At 47.0% G+C, this 11,558-nt stretch overlaps 1 protein-coding gene and 1 long non-coding RNA gene across 3 annotated transcripts in view; one reads left to right on the forward strand and one right to left on the reverse strand.

Moving 5' to 3' along the window:
• The window catches only part of LOC102017953, a 49,787-nt gene extending 45,132 nt beyond the window's left edge, over positions 1-4,655 (forward strand). Inside the window, exons 3-4 of the long non-coding RNA XR_262857.2 lie at positions 789-891; positions 4,285-4,655. This is a non-coding gene — a long non-coding RNA (uncharacterized LOC102017953). The remainder of the gene's footprint in view (positions 1-788; positions 892-4,284) is intronic.
• Positions 1-11,558, reverse strand: part of Srrm4 (serine/arginine repetitive matrix 4) — a 154,892-nt gene that overhangs the window by 52,795 nt on the left and 90,539 nt on the right. The gene's annotated exons all lie outside the window — the stretch shown is intronic.

Below are 11,558 nucleotides of genomic sequence, written 5' to 3' on the forward strand. Positions count from 1 at the left end.
CAGGGATTTATGTAACTTTATACCCTTTGGGTATGTAGATTTTTCTTTTTCTCCCATAGTACTTAGTTCACCTTCTAGGGCTGGATACCCCACTTGGGATTTTGCAATAAAACAAACAGAAATATAATTAATTCTATGAGTCAGACAAGAAGTGCTGAGGAAAGGAGGAAGGGAATACTCCAAAGCGTAACATTTAAGATCTTTTTTCAAGATGCTCTAACACTTTGCTTCTCAGCTTCCTTAAAACTGAAAGATATTCAAAGAGTATGTGTCCCAGGGTTTCCCAAATCTGGCACAATATCAGAGGCCCACAAAGAGATTTTAAAAATAAAGATACCTTGGTCCCATCCCAAGGAAATGAAAGTTTTGAATGGGTAAACCCAGGAATCTGTGCATTAAATAAATACCCCAGTGATTTCTGTTTCTTATCAGATCATGACTAAAATCCAAAGTCCCTGCATGATCTGGCCTCAGGGTCCCTCTCAGCCCCATTTCCTGTTCCTTTCTCAGTTCTTTCAACTGTTGCCGACACATGGCCTCCTTGCTGTGGCTCAAATAGGTCAGAAGCTTTTCTGCTTCAGGGCCTTTGCTCTTGCTATTTTCCGCCATATGACATGCAGTTTTTCTAGCTCTCTTCATGGTCAGCTCCTCCTCCTCATTCAAGTGTCACCTTCTTGAGAGCTCCCCTATTTCATCTTGCTCCCCTCTTCAGCTGTGATAGGAATTACAGGCATCTGCGGTATCTTTCTTCATAATATTTGTTACTATTTGGAATTATCCTTTTATAGGGTTACTGCCCAACTGATTATCTTCTGGACTAGAAAATAAGCTTCATGAGAAGGAAAACATCTCTGTTCTTGCCACTGACTCTGCAGAGGTACAGTTCCTGAGGTACTCTACTTTCTGCTAAATAAATTTTTGTTGAATAAGTGGATGGATGGATAGATGGATGGATGGACAGATGGACGGATGGAAGGATGGACCAATGGATGGACGAATGGATTGATGGATGGATGGATGGATGGAACAAACAAAAAAGTGAATTCTAATGACCAATCCCTTGTGGGAACCACAGATCAGATCCAACTTCTTCTTACAGATAAAAAGGCAAAGGTCCTGGGAGGGAGAGCAATCCAAAGTCATAAGCACTTTAGCAGAATCAGACCTCAGCTGCACGCAGCCCCCTATCTTCGCAGCTTTCAGCTTTGAATCCTTTTTTAGGCCTCAAATAGAAGTCTGTGTTCCACTTTTGCTGGACAATACTGGCTGCTACCTAGTTTTCACCACAGAACTCTTCCATGTTGAATTTTTTAAAAAAAACTTAAAAGAAGGCATGATCTTCAGGGGACAGCTAAAGCGGAGGAGTCAAGGGCCTGCACCTTCCACTTCACAGAGGGAGGGGAGCCACCCACGCTGAATCCTGCAGCCCCCTACCCCCACCCAGCGTGCTCCTGCTAATCAGTGACCTGGAGCTTAGAGGCTGCTGCTGTCGTCATGGCAACTGGCAGATTCCCAGCATCTGATAAGAGTCAAGGCTGAACTTTCTGTAAAACTCTCTAAATCTCTTGGATCCCTGGCCTCTTCCCTGCTCCCCGCCCCCATCAAAACATCTGCTCACAGAGCTGGACTTCCAGCTGCTCTCAACGAAGTGCTCCTGTAGCCCAGGGTCGCGGGCAGATCCTTGTTGTCCAAGCCATAGACTGAGTTAACATCATTTTCACCATCAGGGACAAAGTTGGGGTGGAAAGAGCCCCAGGTCCAGTCTACTTCTGTTTACAGTGGGCAGATTGAGGCCCCAAGAGGCAAGCGCACCAGCCCAAACCCACAGTTCCTCCTATCAGAGCCATGACTGGAATTTTGCCCGTGTGACTCCCGGTCCGGTGCTGTGTTCCTACCACTCGATCGTAAGAGCAGCTAGCATGTATGAAGCACCTACTGCATGCCAGACACCAAGATGAGCGCTTCTTGCTAATCACCTTACTGCGGTTTCCAAGGAAACTTAGGAGCAGGCACAGAGTCAGACCCACTGCACAGAGGGAGAAACTGATGCCAGAGATGTTACATGGCCAGAACACCAGCAGCTCCGCCTGCTTTTAAGAATCAGCTGACAAAAAGAAGAGAGACCCCAAAATACTTGCAAAATGGAAGGAAGTAGTGAGTGGGGATGGAGTGGGAAACTTGTTAATTTGCTTATGAGACAGAGACTTGCCTTGTGTGTCTGCAGAGGACTTGGACCTCAAGGTGAGCTCCAAATTGTATGTCCCACAAAGAGAAATGCACTTGGCCATTAGATTCAGGACATCCCTGAACCCTGATTACCCCAGTCCCACTAGCAGCTCTTCCCATGTCTCAACCGATGCTGACAATCCCCTGAAAGGTATGCAGTGGTGGCTCTACCTCCCTTGCACAGCTGAAGACCCTGACACCTACAGAATCAAAGGGACTGTTTCCCAAGCAGGGCTCAGGAACACACACACGCTTGATGCTTGCACCCAAGGCTAGGAGTGATCCGCCCTTTTCCCTGTACCTGCAAGACCCCCCCGCCATCTGCTGGTTACAGTAGAAAATGAAATCCTAGTCCTTTGTGCTGCTCACGTACCCACTAGAAAGCACAGGCTTCACCAAGGGGCCAGCTGAGCCCAGGGCAAGATGGATATGGCTAATTTGTCCCTTCAGACTGGGCTGTGTTAATATCCTGGCCTGAAGTCTTGGCACTCCAAGTCTTTTTCAAGGTTAATCTACTTAATTAAGCCTGGTTGGCAATAATCTGCTGGAGATAATCATGACCTTTTGAGCTTTCCTACCTGTCACAGCTGGAAAAAGCATCAGAGCTTGAGAAAAGATGAGATTCTAGAGCTGCTGTGGGGGGGTGTCATTGGATTCAGGGGCAGTCATGCTCCCTTTGGTGAAAACTGAAGGAAAACTAAGAAAGTTTTATGAGGCTGGCCTCTCCTTCATTGTTTCATTTATTATCCAGCAGTTGTTTAGTGAGCATCTACTTAGCATTCGATTTCAAGAGCTCCAAAGTATCAAAAGACATAGTATCTGCCATCCAGAAGTTCATACCCTGGAAAGAGAGACAGATTCCTGTACTAGGAATTACAACGATAAAACAAAATCCTCTGACAAAGGATTAGGGAGCCATGGAACTAGAGAGAGCACCTAACCCAGCGTGGGGAATGTGGGCAGGTGGTCGTGGTGAGTTTTCTAAAGGATGAATGGAAACTAGACAGGAAAGTGGAGTAATAAGGAAGAGCAGGTGCAAAGGCCTAGCTTCATATGACTGCAGAAGATGCAGTAAGTTCGAACTGACAGCTGGAGTGGAAAGTGAAAGGCAAGAATTGAGACTGGGAATGGAGGCAGGGGCTGAATCCATCAGGGCCAGGTGGACTCAAATCACCTGGGCGCTTTTGGCCTGTGGATGCTGATTCAGTAGGTTTGGATGAGAGCTTGAGCCTCTGCATTTTTGGCCACTTCTGGGTGATGCTGCTGTCCCTTGGACCACACTCTGAGTAGCCACACTGAAGCTGCTACAGATGATTTAGACTTGATTCTGAAGGCTGACCCTTGTAGACAAGCACGGTTCATTATCATGCTCCCCGCTTAGACAACGGATAAAAATAGTTTGTTCATATCTCAGTCCTGAGAGGAAGCGCATGAGTGTGTGCGTGTGAGTGTGCATGTGTTTGTGTGTGTATCTGTGTATGAGACAAACACACTTGAATATCAATAATTGCCTGATTCTGGCTCTCAAGTTCAGGTCAAAGGACAAAAAGAACCATAAGGAGGAAAACCAGCTCAGCATTTCTTGTCCAGCTCAGCAAAGTAGGTCAGGCTTCAAACCTGCTTGGGTTTTGAACTCATCATGAAACACATCCATCTCCTGCCTTCCCATCAGCCCCCCAAACCACCCAGTCATTTCTCCCTCCACAGGCCAGCGTGGCGATTGCCCATTTGCAGCAAGAGATCAAACTGCTGAGAAGAAGAGGATTAGATTTGATCGTTGGGACTGCCTGTAAAGCAGGATGCCCCTGCACTAGAATAGTATGGTTTTCTAATTGAATGGGTTGCAAAGTATCATTAGCCAGCACTGGGAAGGCACATGGGTCCAGGGGTTCTGCTGACCTGGGTTCAAGCCCTGATTCTGCCAAGCTGTTGCCAGGGCAAGAATAACACCTCTCACCCCAGCCCAGGACCCGCTCAGGACCTCCTTATCAGCTGGAATTGAAGACAGGGTTTGGATTCCCTGAGGAAGGTAGTTGCTGATTATGTTTTCTGCCACAGGAAGGATTGTGCCAGGCCAGTTGCTCTGAGGAATCATGAGAGCTTCTGCTGATGGGGGACCAGGAAAGCAAGACATCTGGGGAAAAGGAAGAAGCTTTCAGTCTCACAGGAAACCCTGAGTCCAGAGCAGGAACAAGCTTGTTTCAAGACCCAAGAAAGTGAAAACTGGTTCCAAGAGGGCTTCCAGAGACGTCTCACCTGTTCTTCATTCAGTAAATATTTATCGAGCACCTCCAGTGTGCCAGCCATGTTCTGGGCCCTGTGGACCCACAGTGAACAATGGAAAAAAATTCCAATCTATGGGACTTGCTTTCTACTACAATGAGTGAAAGAAATAGGATAGCAAAGAATAAACATAATTAAGTGGTAAATGAGTAGATTATTAGACATCAATGAATGCTATAGAACAAAAAGGTAGAGCAGAGTAAAGGAGAGAGAATTCTAGTTCTGGGAGATAATTGCAAGAGAAGACCTCACTGAGGTGACATAACAGACACTCCAAGGTGATGATGGAGTGAGCCTGGAACAGACCTGGTAGAACATAACAGGCAGAGGGTGCCCTGAGATAGCCACAAACAAAATTCACCAAGAACCAGCTGCAGGACTGGATCTGAATGAGCAAGGCGGAAAATAGCAGAAGGTGACGTCAGAGAGGTAACGAGGAGCCAGCTCATGGGCAATCTGGTGGACCACTGCAAAGATGTGGCTTTTCCTCTCATTGATATGATAAGCCACTGGAGGGTTCTGAATAAAAGAGAGCCATGATCTGAGTTAGATTTTAAAGGATCCTGTTGGCTGCTTGATGTAGAGTACACAACAAATAAGTTGATGGGGATGCAGGAAGTCCAGTGAAGGGATGATTGCAGTAAACCCACATGGAGGAAACCAGTGACTTGATCCCCCAGCAGAGGTGGGGAGTAATGGATATATCTTGGCTGTATAGTGAAGGTAGAATGAGCAGCATTTCACATGACTGGAAACGGTTTGAAAGAGAGGGGCTACTTCAAAATGTCGTACTGAGCTACTAGGATGATGGAGATCTCAGTTACTGAGTTGGAAACAACAACAGGTATAGATAGGTGTTTTGGAATGGTCCTCTGGAGCTCCATTTTGGAGACATTAATTCTGAGGTGGCACTTAGTCATCCATGTGGAACTGGCAGGGAGACAGTTGGGTACAAGTCTAGGGTTCAGGGGAGAGATCAGAGCTGGGAAATACATTTGAGAGATGTTAGTCTTTGGGCAGAATATCTGAAGCCAGGGGACGGGATCTTCTAGAAGCAAGAGAGAGCACCTGGTGAGAGGGGATGGAACTTCGGAGAGGGAAGTAAGCTCTGAAGACATTGTCCCAGCAAGGCTTGGGGACAGCACCATGGCTCAGTGAAAGTGTCCTAACCTTGTGGACTGGCTCTCACAAGGCTTGTAACGTGACCCACAGCTTCAGATCATTCATTTAGATACAGTGATTCATTTATTATTCATTCATTTGTTCATTCACCCATTCACTCATCAGCTATTCACCCACTCATTCACCTTCTATGCATCATTTTACTTCTGTTGGAGGAACATTTCAAGGTGACCCAGACATGACATTGACAGTCCAGCAGAAGAGATGGCACAGCAAGGTAAGTAATTACCATAGAGGGATAAAGTTTGCCCAAGAAAGGAGGTGTCCTGAATGGGGAAAAGGCACATTTCCTGCAGGAAGCCAGCTAAGTGGCATGGGGGAGGCTAAGTTACTAGTCCAGGAGGTTGGTGGACATCAGATGGACTCTGCCTGGCCACTCACTAGCTGCGTGACCTGAGGTAAGTGTTTTCACTTTTTGAGTGCGGGTACAGTTATATTCACCTCACAGAGCTTTTGTGCAAATGAAATGAGATGATACATGCCCAGCACCTAGACAGTGTCTGGATCATGGTAGCACTTTAAAATCAGGAAGAAGCCCTAGGTCTCTTGGCTCACATGCAAAACCTTCCTCTGCAGACTCACTTTCGGCTGATTCTGATTGCCTTTCTCCCGACGGCCCCAGGCAAGGGATGGATTCTAAGGGAGGTTGGAGTGCCCTTGAGGGTCCCTTGAGATGCTCTTCCACTGGGGCATGGCCTCGGCTCCCTGCCACCAAGCTGAGTGGCTACGTTGGGACCTGAAATATCCCATCTCCATTCCCTGCTGTGTCACATCCTTTCCTCTCTCAATAGCCCGGAGATGAAATTGTTCTCTGTCCCACCCAGAATCACCCACTGGACACTTGTGTCAGCTTGAACCGGAGACAGAGAGCTCCTGAGAGTTACACACACAGAAACACACTCACAAACACCCGCCCCACTGGTACTTAAGGCCGAGGTCTGAGAAAAAAATTTCTAACGAGCAGGGAGGAAGCTGCTACTGAAATGTGCAGAGGACAGAGCAGACAAGCCACAAATCTGGATGGCAGGCAGCAAGCAGGCAATGAGCTCCTGAGGCCTGGGCTCGTTAGTTTTAAAATAACACAGCCGAGAAGTGAGATAAAGGGCTTCAGTGGGGGAAGCTGTCAGATACCTCGCATCATACTGCTGGAGCCACCAGAGGAGACCCTTCTTCTTTGTCCCATGCTGGGCCAGCGGCTGTGTTGCCACATCAGTGTCAGAACTTGTCAGAGCTGCGCCAGCCCTTGGGGGGCACTGAGTCCAAATGTGCAGAATCTGAAGTCCTGAGGGAGCATGTGCTACACTTAAAGGCACCCAGGGAGTCGGGGCTGAGTGGGGACCATCAGTTCCCCTGCAGCTGACTGCAGAGTGGGTGCGGCTATTCAGAGTGCAGATCTATTTACCAGGTTGGTGTCAGTGGTGGCTGCAAATGCTTCTGGATGCTGCTTTTTAGGAGATTATCCCACCCCTGTCCAGGCTGCAGCCCATGGCCAAAGACCAACTTCCATCCGTGTACCTAAGACCTGCCCCCTTGCCTCAAGTTCAGACCAAGGCTACCTTGCAAACCACACTCCAGTGCGCTTCCGGGACTCGGGCTGCGGTTGGACTCTGGTTGAAACTGTATCTTCCCTTAGCTTCCTCCCTCAGACCTATCCTGCCCGCTTCCTCCCTTCCTCCTGAGAGCATGAGCATACCCTCAAAACTCATGTGCATCCAATCCCTCTCTCAGACTTTATTTCTTGTAAATTTCGTCTAAGACATAGACCCAGACCCAGTCTTTCTCTGTCGCTCTATTGAACACAAAACAATGTTTAAGCATTGTATCGATTGGGCCTTGACAGACATGGGTGGGAACATCTCTGCTTTGCAGCTTCTGGGGCTGTCTGGACCCCAGAAAGTTATCAAACATCATCAAGGTTTAGTTTTCTCATTTGAGGATGGGGAACATTAACGGGGTGTTAATATTACCAGCTTTAGATGGGGGTTGTGAAATGCTTGGCATGTTTCCAAAATATATAATAAATGACCAACAAATATTATTTGGGGATGGTGATGGCAATGACAATGCGAATGGTGGCAGGATGAATGGAGAAGCGCCTGTACCAACTCCACCAATCAGCAGAAAGCTTTCACAAGTCTCCACCTCTGCAGCACTGGTACCAATCATCAGCAAGCTTTCAAATGACACATTTTCTATTCCCTCTACTTTAGGTTCACCTCTGAGGCTCCATCTTTGGTCATTATCATTTTCTCTGACAGAAAATTCCCCGTGGGAGAGAGGGAGCTCTGGAGACAGGAGACATCTAGCTTTGGAGAGAAGTAGCCCTTTTTCAGTGCCAACCCAGGCATCCAGGCGTCTCACCTGTAGGAAATGGCCCCTTTACAATGATCCTGAATGAGCACTTGATAGGAAAGCTCTGTCCCTCCACTGGGACTTTTGTCAACCTTTTAAAAGTCAAACCCATTACCTCAGGACTGTGAGTTTATTAGAGAGCTTTATCTTTATTAGGCAGTCAGCTTCTTGATTGCCTTCTACCAACTTTGATGGGCACCAGGGAATTTGAGGTTGTGTGTGTGTGTGTGTGTGTGTGTGTGTGTAGCAGAGTAGGATGTCTTCGGATCCCCCCTCACCACCACCCATGCATATGGGCAGAGGTTTCTCTGTTAACTATAGTGGGAACTCAACGATCTGAAGCCACCAGGAACCCTGGCATCAAGTAGACCAGAATTCAGAAGCCTGTTCCAAGGTTTTTCAAGCTGTGATCTTGGATGAGTCACTTCATGTCTTCTGCAGAACAAGGGTAATGACAGTGCCCAGCTCGTAGAAATGATGCATGCAAAATCCTTAACACCATGTCTGGTGCAGAGGAAGCACTTAATCAATGTTAGCTGTCACTGTTATGTCATTATTCATCGTGAATAGCCTTTGGGGCGGTCTCCTAACCTCTCTGTCTTTGCTCAAGCCAGTTCTTCTGCCCAGCATGTCCTCCCTACCCTTCTCTGCCAGGAGAAGCCTCACTCTTCCTGCGAGGTTCAAATCAACCTTCCCATCCTGTTTCTGACCTTCCTGTCATGGGAATAATTTCTTTCCGTTGCTGTGCTGCAGCACCCTATAAATCCCTCCAAGTTACAGTCGCATGACCTTGGACAAGTTCTGTCATCTATGGAAGCCTCAGTTTTCCCATTGTAAAGATGGGCGTAACAATCCTGTATAGACTAAAGTGGCTGTGGGAAATATATATCCATTAAGCTAAGCATAATGTCTTGTTGTTGTGGTTATAATTACAATTTTTATTGAAAGAGGTTTGGTAGCTCCCCTATGAGAAAGAATTTCTGCTTGGTAAACAGCCCTGTGGTTTATCTTTTCCCAATCACTTTTTGAGGAGTGCAGGAGTTCAAATTTTTTTAAGAATAGCACGGGGACCCCTAGTGGGGGAATTGGCCCCCATGACCTCTAAAAAGCCTCTCCAATTCCAAGATTTTTGTGAATCAGATGTTTCTCTGGGTCTACGTCATTTGCATCTTTTTACTTCTTTCTGAACACATTCAGAGGTGGTCCATTAGCCCCTAATCCAAGAATGACAGTTGTCATCTCCAAATAGAGTGGTTAACTTTATAGGCTGCAGTACGACATACCAGTTTCTCTAATGCATATGTCAGTCAAGGGAACTCACATTTACTGAGCACCTGCTCTGTGCCAATAACCTCATCAGACACTTAAAACCTGCTATCACTTATCCCTTAATAAACTTCTGCAGTTTTTAGAGGAGAAAGCTAAAGCTCAGAGAAGCATAGTATCTTGACTAAAGACACACAGCAAACTAGTGAGAGAGCCCAGAGTTTTCAAAGAACTGCAGCTGGGTGTACCTGGCTTCCAGACTGAACACAGTTCCACAGTCCAGACAGAATGGGTCTCAGCTCTTGGTGTAATTTTGTCCCTTTCCTACTGCTGGCCGTACGGCCGCCTCCCACATGCTGGCTGGTGTTCGGTCTTCTCCCTATTTCCTTGCCTTCGCCTGGTTCCCTTGCTGCTGTCTGCACAGTCTATTGACCGAGACACTCAATCAATCAGCCAGCTCGCTCTGACAGCTAAAAAACACCCAGTCGACCAATTTTCCCTCCAGCACCTTTCCGAGGACCATGAAACCTCACTAATTTGGAATTTGCAATGATTTCTGACACAGAACCTGCATTTCTCATTCTGGTTAAAAAAAATGTCTGAATGAAATGTCATCACACAGACCCCTGGAGGCTCCCAAGGAAGGACCTGGCAGCCAAAAGGCTCTGCTGTTGCTCCTTTCTTCTTTGTTTCTTCTCTTGGCTTCGCATACCTGCATTCATCTCTGTGCTGGATTACGACTGACAACTGCATTATCTAATACTACTGCTGATAACAGTAGCTGTCCATGGAGCACAGTCATGTACTGTGCAGTGCTTTGTACTTCTTTGGTCCTGTAATTGTTGTCCCATTTATTAGAGTGGGGTACAGTTGTCAACCTGGTTTTATCAATGAAAAAACTGAAGCAAAGGGGAGATCATGCTACAAGGTGGTAGAGATGAGATTTGAACCCAGGAAATCTGGTTCTGGAGCCCATGGTCTTAACTTTTCCACCATTGTGTTTCTTGAGCTGGGCACCATGGGGCCCCTTGAGTGTCATCTAAGCCCCAGTGTTGCCTGCTGCTTTGTCATGCAGTGGGGCAAGAAAGCTTAGGGGGAGGAGAGCCACATGCAGTCAAAAACCTTGAGACCACAAGACATCTCTCTAACATTACGAAATTGCCTCATGAGGAACTGCGCCTGCAAAGCCATCTTTTTATTTGCATTCAGCTAAGAATGTCTACAGAGTACATATGATGTGTCCAGATGTGCATGTATAGGGGTCATAGGGCGGGCACCCAGATATTCTCAATATCCAGATGTGTCACAGAGACACATCAATTATATCAAGGGTGACTCTATACAGTAATCTATTGTCTAAACTGGGACACTCTGGTGATCAAATGAAGCACTGACTATAAATATTCTTTGTCATCTTCCTTTCCTGACCTTGAAACTCACATGTCCAACTAGCTCATTTACTGAGGAAGTCCCACAGGCACCTCAAACTTGCCACATCCAGACTTCAACATGCCACCCCCCCATGGCCTGTTTTCTGGCTTTGCCTTTTGCCTGCTTATCCAAAGGGCAAATGGACCAGCACCCTTTGTCTTTCATCTACTCATACATTCTGTCCCTCAGCAAGTCCTGACCATTCTAATTTCAAAGCATCTCAGCCTCCATCATCTCCTCTCCATCCCTACACTGCCTTCTGCTCCAGTCACCACCACTGCTCACCCAGACATCATGACAACCTCCTGGGCAGCTTCCTGCTCTTATCCTGACTGTTCCCTTTTTTTCAAAACAGAAGCCAGAGCTGTCCCTGCAAAGTATAGGTCCTGTCATCCTCTTCCCTTTCCCAGAGCCCTGAGAAGCAAATCCAAACTTTTCCAGGAGGACCCTCAGGTCGGATCTGGCCCTGGCTGATTCTCCAGGGCTGTCATTCTCTGCTGCTCCTCACTCATTGCACTCAGATCTCCCAGAAGCCTTGCAGTGCCCTGAACAGCTCCTGCATCTTGCCTGCCGCTTGCAGCAGAGGCTAGAATTCAAGAACATGGCCTGGGGGCTGGGGATTTAGCTCAGCGGCAAAAGCGCCTGCCTGGCAAGCGCAAGGTCGTGAGTTCGGTTCCCGGTACCGGAGAAAAACCAGAAAAAAAAAAAAAAATGTATATATAGTATTGTTAAACATACCTATTCTAAGATCTATGAAAACCTGTTTACACCTGGGCATGAGACTTTCTGGGCTGATTTGGGGTATTTCCTCTAGTTTC

This window comes from Chinchilla lanigera, unplaced genomic scaffold (genome assembly GCF_000276665.1).
Source record: "Chinchilla lanigera isolate Chin_1 unplaced genomic scaffold, ChiLan1.0 scaffold00054, whole genome shotgun sequence".
Classification (NCBI taxonomy): Eukaryota; Metazoa; Chordata; class Mammalia; order Rodentia; family Chinchillidae; genus Chinchilla; species Chinchilla lanigera.